Genomic DNA, 14,261 nt, shown 5'->3' with positions numbered 1-14,261 from the left:
TGTCTCCAGAGATATCGAATCACCTCTTGCCAAATGACCAAGGGCACATGGTGCCTCCCTATTTGTCAGCTGCAGCTACTAGTTGGCCAAATCGATGCCGCACTACACAAGAAAGACTTCGAATTGACATTCATTTAATTCAGCCATGATGGCTTGGCCATAACACTTCACATCCATCTCAAAAGTCATACATATCCCATCAATCGAAAAGCCCCTTCTTATCCTCAGCTTAGGAAAATAGGTGTACTTCCTTTGTTCGATCAAAACTTGAACTCAAGAGTAGAGAACATATGTTGGAAAAAATTTCATATGGACCAATGATATAAAGAAGCCCAAGGCCCAGGATGTCCCGACCCAATAGGTCTACCTATTAAGCCTCCACTGACTTATCATCAGCCATGGTATTTCATCGTTTCACTACCGACTAGTCCTCGACTTCCAACTTGTCGACACTCTGTAGCCTAGGCAGATGATCGTTGATGGATTAGGCTGAAGGGTCGTTGGCATGCTTGAATAATTAATCCAATCTGACCAGATAATGGTCTTCGGCCTATCCCATCTGATGACAGCACAGAGCATCTGACTTTTGATCGTGACCAATCAGTCTTTGGCTCATCGACACCAATTAGTATACCAGTTCAAATTTTAATGCCTGCCAGATGACAGTTGTCACAAAGTGGATAAGACAACCACAGCCATCATATCCCAAGAGTCTTGAACAACAACTCTGCCACTACGTGCAAATCACACCCTCACTGGACAAGATCGTGTCAACTGACTTACCAAATATATCTTCCACCTTTATCTATAAAAGAAGGTCCAAAGGGGATCCTAAGAAAGGTATACCATTATTTTGCCTCTCATACTCCTCCATCTATGAAACAAAAATTTTGATTTGAGCATCGAAGGGTCTCCGTCAGAGTAACCTCTGGTCAGAACTTTTTTGTAGGTCATGCCCCTAGGAGCCCAATCTTGCCGTCTGCTCCAGCATCCCGATGCCCTATGGAATCTTGTACCAATAAGAAAGTTGATCAATTTTTTTTATGATATTTATCTACAAAAAAATAGAAACTAGGGGATCCGAGGAATCAATTGCTAGTTTAAGAAGGGAGAAACACGTCGGAGGTTCTACCTTATAGGGTCATTTGATATAGAGTGATTGTGTCAAGATAAAAAATAATATAAATTGAGATAATGAACTCATCATATTTGATTGCATATCAGTGATTTTCTGTGATAGTAGTTCTAAATTATCTAAGGTTCTATCCTTCTGAGATTGTTTGGTATGGAGTGATCATCTCAAGATCAAAAATAATATAGATGGAGACTATAAAATCACCACAATTAATTACACTTCAATGATCATATGTGATAGTGATTCTAAATCATTTTTATCTCTCAAATCATGATCCAATCCGGTGATGGAATACCTTTTCTTATGATCAGAAATCCAAGATTATCGGGACCAAAATTTGAAGATAAAAATATCTTTAGTATAATAAAAAAATGATATATCGATATACCATCAATATACCATATCAATATTACATTATATTGATATTATATATTGTATTTAAGATATAATATATTATAATATATTATTAATCATATTATTATCACATTATTATTCAATAATTATTTTTATTATAGTAAAATATATTATTGTTCTTTGTATTTATATAATGAAATTATTTAATCTATTATTTCTATTTACCTTATTTTCATAATCAAAATAAATATCAGTATTGAAAATAATATATTATAATATAAATAAAAATATTAATTTTATTATAAAAATTAATATATTTTATATGATTAATAATTAATGAAACTAACAAATATATTTTATGAAATATATTAATAATTAATATCTTAATATTTTTTTATAGTATATTTTATATGATTAATAAATATATTTTTATAAAATATAATAAAGATAGTTTTGACATCATAGAACACCAGACAACTTACTCATGGATTGCTAGTGATTTTTAATTATTAGATTATAGCCTATCAAATATAATGACCTTATATCATTAAAAATTAGATAATTTAAAATTTGGATCACCAATAATTTTAGATCACTGTGATGATTCTATTTAGATCATCAAACGCTACCTAGGTGAGTGGGGATTAGAATGAAGTAGGGACAAAAATGAGTGGGAGATTGGTAGACCCAAGCAGCGTTTAACTAACAAAATTTCTTATCAAAAGAAAAAAACCAAAAAAAAAACTAACAAAAGGTTGTACAAGTTCTTTTAACGAGATAAGAAATGATTGAAAGCTCTCTTGAAAATTCAGATTAATTTTATTTGTTTGAAATATTTGTACCTTTTATTCATGCAATCAAATAAGCATACAAATTAGTGTACATACAGTAATATTGTGTCCAAACAGATATAGCAATTATAATCGACTTATTGGACATCTGACCTGTTCCAATCCAAATAATATAAATTTTATCTGATCTAATTAAAATCTGAAGAAAACTTTGATTCTAAATAAAATATTCAAGATAAAATTTGAATTGAGTTCAGAAAATGTTATATCATATTTTTTATCCGATCCGCACCATCTACTGTACATCACTCAAGACGAGTATAGGACGGATATGAATATGAGATTTTTAATTATAGAGCAAATACAAATATTGACAATCTGATCCCAATCCAATTTGATGCCTTCTCTATGGTTAGTTTTGCCTCTTTTTAATATATATATTAAAGCATACCCAAGGAAATCAAGTATGCATGAATAATAAAGCATGACATTGTTCTTCGAGACTCTCCTATATATAATATATATTTAATGGGGCTTGAACTTTGTGTATCATTGGTAATTGTATACCAGAGGAGGTCCAATTTGATAATTGATTCTGTTCGTGAAAATTTAACACAATTCTTTGCTTGGGAAGTTTTTGACACGGATGGAATTGGTTATAGGAATGCATAAAAAAAAAAATATTGATGGAATTGGATTTTTCAACGTGGCCAGGGAATCAGAGACTTCCAGTATGAGAGAAACTAAAAGAACATGGATCCCAAAAGGGCTTTAGAGGTGGTAACAGATCTAGAGGTTCTTTGAGATCCATGGAAGTATTTGATAAGAGGGGAAAAGATTTGAAAGTCCATGGATGGCTATGACCGAATCAACGTGATCCAGAAGTCACGGGAACATTCGTTCCACGGGCCCCTCTGAGCACAACCCGCTCGTGACCAGAACTAAGTGCGAGTCCGAGTGAACCTCGACGTTCGGTTAACGTCGGGTTGTATCTTTCGCGTGAAAGAACTACGAGATCCGTGTTACCAGACGTAAGATAAAGTTTGAATTGCGTTACGATCCGTGCGTCATATGATCCAACCGTTGATGTTGTGAAAAAGATCAGTCATTCTGTCGCGCTAAAGTCACGACCGGAGCCCGACGTCGAAAGCTATTAATAAACGCGACAACGATGAGACGAGACGGTAGAACTTTAATGATCCCACCACGGAACTTAAAAATTCCACTATCGTGTCATCCGTGCGCTCGCATACAAGGTTCTATGTAGAATCGAGATATAAGCAGTAAGCTTGTATCTTATTTATTCAATTTTATTTGGACAGAAGATATTTAAAATTAAAATAATTATTCAGAATGAAAAAAAATGAATAAGAATAGAAAATCTCCCAAACATTTCATAATTTTTTAAATAATAAATTATTTATGTAAATAAGTTTAGCGCCCTCTCTTTATTTTGCCCTTCTTGCCAACATGGAATCCCCCTCCCCCTCTCTCTCAAATTTAGTAATTTGGTCATTTGCTAGATCAATGATCAAATTATTTTTGATAACAAAATGATAAATAATAAATATTAATAATTATTATTATTAGATAATAATTATATTAAAAATATATCAAAAACAAACATTATAACAGAATGGAGTATCAGCAATGCAAAAAATTCATCGCTAATAATTTATTTTCATCAGTAATAATTATGGATGACGAAATTATCATCGCTGATATTTAGTTGCAAATAATGGCATCGTTAATAATTTTTTATAATAAAAAAATAATTTTTATCATCAATAATCGATATTATCAACCAAAAATTTTCGTCGTCAAAAAATAATTTTTTTTCGAAACCTATTCGCGATGAAAAAATTTTATTGTTAAAAAAGATAATTTGTGATGAATAATTACATCACTAATAAAAAAATTATTTTGCGATAAAATACTTTCATCATTATTAATTTAATTAAAAATTTTTATGAAATTTAGATTTATAAAAAAAATATTAGCGACAAAAAAGTTTCTCACAAATACGATAATTTTTGACGAAAATTTTTGTCGCTACTAAATTAGCAATTATTTGCGACGAAACTAGTTTTGTCATTAATAATTTAATATAAAATTTTAATATTTTTAAATTAATTTAAAAAATTATTCACAACCAATTGTTTTCATCGCTAATAGATTTTTTGGTGACCAATATTTCGTCGGAAATAATTCCATCTCTAAAAATTTACACATAATTTTTTTTAAAATAATTTATGAATATATATTTTTAATTTATATTTATAATATTATTTATTTATAATTTATCAAATAAAAATAAAAAATTCACACAATAAATTCATAAATAAATTTTATCATTTCATTATATTAAATTAAAATTACAAGAGGTCTGAAATAAAAATAAAAAATAACATAAACAGATCATCAAGTGTCGGCATCTGCAGAAGGAGAACGGACTGGAGAAGGAGAGTGCTTGGAAGAGCTCGGACTGGTCTGCTGCTGCCTCACCTGCTGCATCATCCGCTCCATCTACGCCATCCGCTCCATCATCTGGGTCTAGAGCAGTTGGTACTCGTCAACACGTGCAGCCAACTCATCAGCTCGCTGCTCAGCCTGCTATCGATCCTTAGTAGCCTGCCTCTGCATCTCTGTCAGTCGATCATCGTAGGCAGCATGGATGTCAGCTTTGGACGAGCGTGAGGATAAGAGAACACTGATCCCATGCCCTAGACCCCTAACATAACAGGATCTCGTTCCAAGCATCTGATTACAGATCTAATCATCTATGGATGCGATCGAGTCCTCAGGGATAGATTGGGATCTAATGCCTATCATACGATCCTAAAAATTAAAGTTATAGCTATTTTAATTTCGTACTGAAAATCAAACTACGAATAAAAAAATAATTAAAAAAATTTATAAAAAGCTCTTGACTCCTCGTCGTCCATTCTCCTGACCGTTGCTGGTGGATCCGCTGGTAGATATCGATCCTACCAAAAAGTTCATCACTCTTTACATCTCTCTGTAATTTGAGAATAATTAATTAAAAAATTTTAAAATAGTTAGAGAGTTAAAATATGTTAATTAGAAATTACTTACCATCTGCTCCATATAATGAGCGAACGACCTCGAACCCCCACAATGCGATACAGTCTGTCTCGCTCAATTCACAGTATTCTGGGCACATCGTCTCTGTACAGTTAGTAGTTAAATTAGTAGGTAACAAACTAAATTTAAGAATAAATGATTCAATCATTAAACTCTAAAAAAAAAGTTTGAATGTGTAACCTAATATGTCGGATCCTTATAATATCGGCATACGAGAGCCCAATCATCCATAGTGATGCTGTCATATGACCGCTGCCACATTGCCTCCACCCCATGGTCCTGCATCACATGGTACCAATGCTAATGAATGCGGTGGTGATACTCCTTGAAATGCAAGCATAAATGAGCATCCATAGCTCGCCGCATGCGATTCTCCTCAAAATCAATAATATCAAATACAATCGGTCAATAATAAATATTAGAAGAATATCGTGCTAATTAAATATTCACAGTATAATTTATTTTACCTATAACTAGATGTAGAAAATCTCTCTCTGAGTCTGTATAACATGACGCCAATCGACAAGCGTCACGGGGGCATAGCTATGGCATATGATGCCCAGCTCGGTCTGCCATGGCTCGCACCATCCCCTAATGGGCTTGGTGTAGCCGGATGGTATCTCAATATGGAGATGCTGTCCCAGGTGCTTGCATCTTCAATGCTCTAGAGTGAGATTCTTCGATGGACTTTGCCTCCACCTCACCACTGATGGAGACTAGCCTGAAACAACAATAAATAAATCATTAGTATGATGCTATTCAAATAAAAAAATTAAATTTTATTATATAAAAAAATATAATAATACCACTTGGACCCACCTCACTGGGACCTGCTTCACTGGGACCTGCCAGTGTAGGACCCTCTGGCGACTCTGCTGGTGCGGTAGTGGACATGGGTGAAGGCACCTCAACCTCAGGGGAAGGCTACGAATGCGAATGTCGTTGTCTATCTCCTGATGCCATACCTACAATTCTTGACATATAAATGAATATAATATTAAATAATAATAGTAAAAATAAATTACATTCTAATAAATAGAATTATCACATATCATTATGGCAAGAGAAGATTTAACAAAAAATATAGATCTACTCATCAATATTCGTATCTTTCTCAATGTGTAAATCCTCCTCCGAATCACAATAATCGACTAATGTATCGTCTTTTATCTCATCGTTATTTATGAATGGATCGTCGTCCTCTGACTTATCAAGATTAAATACAAAATCAGCTTCAACTTTGTTGGACGGCTGATCAGTCCTATTCAAAGAAGCTGTTACAAGTTCTTCATCAACAAGAAGCTCGACTAATATTTATTCTTTCTCTTGAAAAGATTCTTCTTCATGTAAATCTGAATTTTCATCTATCTCTAGTTGGGTTGGTATGTCATATACGTCTCTAGATATTATTCTTTGTACGATATGCCAATTATCTTGATACTTTAGATCCTTCAAATATATTATTTGTTTCACTTGAGTTGCTAATATATACGGCTCATTCTGATACCATGTTTATGCAAAATTTATACTGATAAAGTGTGGATCGATATTAATACTGATCTTTTTATTGTTAATATCCCACCATTCACATTGAAATAAGAATACAGAATTACTGAACCCATGCTTCAGTTCTATGATATCTATCGATACATTATAATATTCAATCTCTTCTTCTCCTTCATATCCTATCCTACCAATCTCACTATTCAGGATCCGTCGTTGCATCTCAAGCTCTCTTATGTGAAATCTCATTCCTGTAATGATACAGGATGCATAGTAGTTAACCCTTCGATCGGAGTCACATGTTAAATCAAACAACTCATCGATTGCACCCTCTTCTTTATTGAAATACTTATATTTCATCTACACCATAACATAAAAAATTATATTGGATCAAATAATTATTTTTATAATTATTAAAAATAATGTATTACTAGTGCAACTTACAAAGTCTCCAAACTATTTTGTAAATTTTTTTCTATATCGATCATCAGCATCCGTATTATTCTCTCTGGATAGTATACTCTTGTACTCACTGCAACAAGTCATGATTTTTAATTTTATATCGATATAAAAAAATTATTTAAAATATTAAATAATATGCTAAGATGGTACTTAATAAAATCTTTAATTTTTTCATAATTATTTAGAACGTAGAAGTGTGTCTTGGATAGCTCATTCATGTCTATAAATTCATATCTCTTTTCACTAATGGGTCGAGCCGTTTATTTAAATATAGACAGTGTCAGTTCATTGTCATCCTATTTGCAATCTGCATTATGATCTATATGATTGAATCTTATTTTGATATCATCAAGATATATTGAGCAGAACGTGACACACTCCGTAGCTACGTATGCTTCCACTATAGATCTTTTAGGTCATGCTTTATTGTGTACATACTTTTTTAGGATACACAAAAATCTATACATAAAAATAAATTTAAATTTTAAAAATCTATTTATATTTTATAACTGATATGATAAAGTGCATATAATTTTTTTATCTTTCAATAGGATACATCCACCGATAATATATCGATCCGGTCAAAAGAGCTTCTTTTGGAAGATGAATGGCCAAGTACACCTTAACATCAAAAAATGAAGGTGAAAAAATTTTTTCTAACTTATAAAAAATGAGCACAATATCCTTCTCAAACTTTTCAATTAAGTTAATCTTCAATTTCTAATAACACAGTTCTTGAAAGAACACTCTCAACTCAATCAATGTAGTTGGAACATCACCACCCAAATAGCTATGCATGACCACGAAAGCAAGCATTGCATCATCATATGGGAGTCATGATTTTTTATGTCAGAGATATTACTGTCATTATTGCCAACACACTGCGATACGTTTGAAGCATAAGTATAAAAAAATTTTATGATTTTGAACCATCCATAGAAACTCTTCTTTTCCTCGCCAAATAGCGAATAACATACAGGTGGCATAAAAAATCTATCACCTCGATGAACTAAATGTAACTCCGATTGAATTTTTATTTTCAGCAAATCAAGATGAGCTTTTATACTATCTTTTATTTTTTCTAAGATGTTCAATACTATACTGATGATATTATAACAAATATTCTTCTCAATGTGCATTATATCCAGATTATGACGAAGTAGTAGCTGCTTCCAATATGATAGTTCAAAAAAAATACTTTGCTTCATCCAATTTAGCTCAGCTTCAGTATGCTTTCGCTTGCGAGTACCCAATATTTTTTTAAATTGAATATTTTCAATAACTTCAAGTTGTTCTAAAATTTCTGCTCCACTTAACTCCTTAGGTGACAGATGCTGGTCGGACTTACCATCAAAGTGTTGATTGTAATAGATCCTCCAAGAGTAATTACCAGGTAGAAACCGTCGATGATCCATCAAGTATATTTTCTATCTACACTTTAAATGTAAGGAGGATGCATCCTTATTGCATATTGGACATGCCAGATATCCTTTGATACTTCACCCAGATAAGTTTTCATATATAAAAAAATTATTTACAGTCCATAAAATCGAAGCATGCAACTTAAAATTTCTTCGACTCATAGAATCATATATCTGTACTCCATTTTTTCATAGCTTCTTCAAATCAATGATTAACGATTGTAGATATACATCAATTTCATTATCTGATACTTTTAGATCTGAAATTAATAATGACATAAAAATAAATAATTCTTTCATGCACTTTTAAGGTGACATATTATATACAACTAGCATCATAGGCCACATACTGTAAGAAGTACTCAAATTGCCAAAGTGATTAAATTCATCTGTTGTTAGACCAAGTCGGATATTGCACGGGTCACTCGCAAAGTGTGGATGCTTTGCATCAAAATCCTTCCATACTATAGAGTCAGTTGGGTGGCTAAGTATGTTCTCCTCTGAAATTCGCTGCTCATGATGCCATCTTATTTCTTCAGCTATCTTTGTAGACATATACAACCTTTGAAGTCTTGGAATCAATGAAAAATACCTCAAAATCTTTTGAGGTATCTTTCTTTTCTGTTATCAATTCTGTACCTAGGCTCACCGCATTTCAGACATTTAGTTGTTAATTCATTATTTTTATAAAATAATATACAGTTATTTTTATAGGCATGTATAGAAATATTGCCAAGTCATAATTTTCGTATGGATATTTTTACTTCAGAATATGATTTCGAAAGTCTCTCTCTATCAGGAAGAGCTGCTTTAATAAAAATATCAAATTTTGATCAAATGACTTCTGACTCCATCAGTTTTTGGTTTTAATATGAAGTAATTTTATCAAAAACTCTAACTTGGAGAACTTTGCACAATTTGGATAGAGTGGCTCTTGTACATCCCTTATAAGCTTTGCAAACTATTTAGAAGTCTCTTCTACCTCAAGCTGAATATTGTGTTCATGATCAGAATTGCCTTCAGATGTATTAATACTCATACGTACATTTGAACAAACACACTGATATAAAGTATCCATTAATTCTCCGATATCACCATGTTTGACAGATTCAGCAGCATCACTATCATCTTCAGTATTGTAATCGTCGCGCACAACTTTATTCAAATCACCCTCTCCATGCCATATTCAGTGAGTATACTTTTTGTCCATACCATAATGTAGCAAATACTTGTCAACAAATGTTATGTGACAATATACCATATTGATAGATCTCTTGCATGGATACTTTATTCGACTAGCACTGTTAGCCTTATACTATGCAAACTCAATAAATCTCGAATATCTTTTCGATATTCAAGCAAAAAAATATCTCTAAAATTTATCCAACTTTTGTTGATATCTATCTAACAACAAACATGAAAATCATTAACAACAAAAAAATTTTCAGTAGTTTTCATCCGAATCGGATCCTAATCCAGATTTCGGATCGAATCCCGACCCAGATTCTGGACCAAATCCCGATCCAGATCCAGACATGGATCATTTTACATAAAACAGCATGCATTAAAAAATACAGACTAAATAGTAATATAGAAAATCTCCTTCCACCAATTTAATGAAGCAAAAAATATATGATCCTATCCATTTCAAATCATTACTAACATGTGTGGCCCTATCCCTTTTAGAAAAATTATAATTTTATTATTGTTACTAGTCGATATTTTATTTTATTATTGTAAAAATTTCGACAGCATCTTTCCATGGTTCTCTAAGTATACGATGTGAATATGGTGCCTACGCATCCTATCCATCATATACCCAGAGAACAGTAGACAGATAACTGCTGACTACTACATAATGAAACAAAACATCAACTATTAACAATAATAAGATTATTATTTTTTAAAAAAAGTTGAATATGGGATATCCAAAAGTCGATCTCGATTAAGATTGACTCTTGAATGGAAATCTATGACTCAATACAATTTAACTACCATTTTTGAACATACATTCAAAGATGGATTTCTAATTTATCAAAAAAGAGTAACTCTGCATTGAAATTTTTCATCAAAAATTTTAGTAGAGTTTTCTCTAAAATAAAAATATTTTTTATATTTAATTATAATAAGCAAAAGTATATAAAATAATACATAAAATAATTAAATTATAATAAGCAAAAGCAATGTGCATTGTGCTAGTAGAACAACAAAAAATTTATAAATTTTAACAATAACACTAAAAAAATTATGCAATAAATATAAAATAAATTATAAGCAGTTGAGCATATAAAATAATATTGATGCAAAATAATAACACGAAATTCAATCCCACATCGAATATCCTCCACTCCCTCTCTCTCATCTTCCAAATTCATCAAAAGCAGCATCGTGGAGGCAGTCTCGCAGATAGGGCTGGAAGTGGGTCAGGCTGTCAGGAGGCCTATCAGGCCAGCCCGAGGTCCATCGAGCTGGACTTCGTACTCGACCCCAAACCATTCAGGTCAGGCTCTAGCCAAACAAATAGGGTCCATTTGGCCATTGGCCTAGGCTCGAGCAGACATTTGGCTCGGTCCAGAGCTGACCCGATTGGGTTCAGATCAATTAACCCCTCTCCCCCGACCCTTACTCAATCTGCATTTTAACTTTTATATATATAATAAATAATTTTTTATTTTTTTCTAAAATATTTTTTACCTAAAATTATTTTTTCCTAAATATTTTTTTTCTAAACATTTTTTTCCCTAACAATTATTTTTTCTTAAATATATTTTATCCTAAATATTTTTTCTTAAAAATTATTTTTTTCCTAAACATCATCCACGTGCGGCCTGACCCACCCCTCGTGGCACCGTCACCGTCACCCACCCCCTGCTGCCCACACTCGGCCCCCTGCGATCCCTGCTCCCACGACATCGGTGCCGTCACCCACCCTGCACCGCTCAGACTAGGCCCCACCACCCCTGCTCTTGTGATACCGTCATCGTCACCCACCCCATGCCGTCCAGACTCAGCCCCTACGATCCTCGCTCCTAAAGCACCGCCGCCATCACCCACCCTCCGCCGCCCGAACTCGGCCCTCGCGATCTAGATCTGACCCGAATCTCAACTCGAATCCTGATCAGATCCTGATCTAGATTTCAATTCAAATCAGAATCTCGATCCAGATCCCGACCTCGATCCAATTTGGATCATGATCTAGATCCAAACTGGATCCCGATCTGGATCCCGGATCGGACAGTTCATATGCATTAAAAATTCACTGATGGATTTGGCTAATCCTATTTAAAACATTAAATCATAATCATAATATTTTACATGCATTAAATTATAACAAGTAAAATATATATATATATATATTAAATTATAACAAAAAAATTATTTTATTATTAATCAAATAATAAAACATTTGATTAATATTTTATTTTTTTTTCTCCTCATTTCTCCCTTCCCTTCCTCCCTCCCTGCCCCAGCCGACCTCCCTCCCTCCCTCTCTTCCCTTTCGCCCCCTCGTGCCACCCCCTTCGCCCTCCGCCCCCGACCCCCGTGTCGCCCCCGACCACCCACCCCCTCCCCACGAAATCCCCTCCACCCTTTGGCCTCCTAGCCTACTGCAACCCCCTCTGAGATGCCGTCACCCACCCCACGCTGTCGTCCCCCCAACCCCCGCGGTCGTCCCCCGAACTCTCGGCTCCTGCACCTGCACCCATCATCATCGGACGGACCCCCTCCCCCCCACCAGCGACTTCATGCTATGGCGGGCACCAGCACGTGCCGGTGGGGGCGCCGGACGTCGCTCGCCGGTGGCCCGATCAACCAAAAAAAAAGGGTAGAAAGTGATTGATCGTACTCGAGGAGAAAGAGGAGTCATCCATGACGGCTGGTGGAAGCGACAGTGGAGCCTAGAAAGCAACGGCGGCACCGGTCGGTGGAAGCTTGGAGAGGGTGGGGGAGAGCTCGAAGAGGGAGGGCCGGGGGAGAGCTCGAAGAGGGAGAGTTTCGCGTGAAAGGACATGACATCGACTTGACTTGTAATAAATGAACGACTATTAGCGATAAAAATTTTTGTCACTAATATGCTTATTCGTGATGGAAACGTAATTTCGCCATGAATAAGGCCCGCCAAAAAATTCTTACTAAAAAATTTTTTTCTTTAAAAAAATTTTGTCCAAAAAATTCATGAAATAAATTATTGATGATGAAAATTAAAATATGCATCATTAATAAGGATATTAGCAATGAAAAATAAATTTTCATTGCTAATAAATATCATCCAAAAAAAATTATTTTCTCTGACAATTTCTCTTCAAAAAAAAATTTAAAAAAATTATTTTTAAAATGGTTTTACTGATGAAAATTTTTTTCATTGCTAGTAAATTTTTTTTCTATTAACAAATTTTTTTCATAAAAATTGATTAAAATAATATTTTAAAACATAGTTATTGAAGGAAAAAAATTTATGTCATAAAAAAAAATTTCTAAAAAAATTTAAAAACTATTTGTGATAAAAATTCTATTTACATCGCTAATAATTAAAAAAATTCTCTCTCAAATTTTTTCAGTATAAAAAAATCTTTCCAATAATAATTTCATAAAAAAATAATTTTATTTTTTTCATCAAAAAAATTTTTCATCCAAAAAATTTAACAAAAAAATGATATTAAAAAAATATTTGTGATGAAAAATAAAACTAATTTTCTTTAATCTAAAAAATTTTTAGTCTAAAATTTTTTTTAAAAATAATTTTTTATTAATAAATTTTTTTTATATAAATAGTTAATTAATTTATATATTTTTTTAAAAAAAATTTCTTTAAAAAATTATATAAAAAATATAATTACGATGAAAAATTTGATTTACGTCGCTAATAATTGTTATAAGAATAGCTCTTTGACTTTCGCAATGGAATGGATGCGCTATAGGAGATCGATAGCTTTGAGATCTTTGATCTTCAAGAAGCTCGTCTTCTTTTTGGAGTTCTTATTCTGAAAGTCGGAGTACGAGAATATCACGATGATTCTGAGATCATGAGAGAAATCTATCAAGATTGAGATTTGAAGGATAGGGTAGGGATAGAAAGTTAGAGGTCCAAAAGCTCATATATTGCATGTGAGGATCGAACTTAAAAAATTCAAAAGAAATTGTGTGAGCATCAAAGAGCAATTAATCAGAATCAAAGCAGACCTACAGGTAGTGCAAGTTGTGTTATAAAGTACAAGCTCATATTATGCTTTACATTGCTAGGAAGATGAGTGCTCGTATTATTTATCTTCTCATGATTGGAACTCCTACAGAGATACATTTGAGCGTCAATCGATACAAAAAATATGGTACCTTTCGAGATCATAGAAGCCATACTAGAATGTGCTGCTTAACTATATAGTTTTTGCATGAAAGGAGACTCGTTTCATAAAGCTTAACGCAGATACTCTATCAAAAAGATTCATTAATATCACTAGTAACAGTGACGATAATGAATATATGAATTTTATG

This window comes from Elaeis guineensis, chromosome 5, assembly GCF_000442705.2.
Source record: "Elaeis guineensis isolate ETL-2024a chromosome 5, EG11, whole genome shotgun sequence".
Lineage (NCBI taxonomy): Eukaryota > Viridiplantae > Streptophyta > Magnoliopsida > Arecales > Arecaceae > Elaeis > Elaeis guineensis.
The sequence above is the reverse complement of the archived record's forward strand: the minus strand, read 5'-3'. Positions refer to the sequence as shown.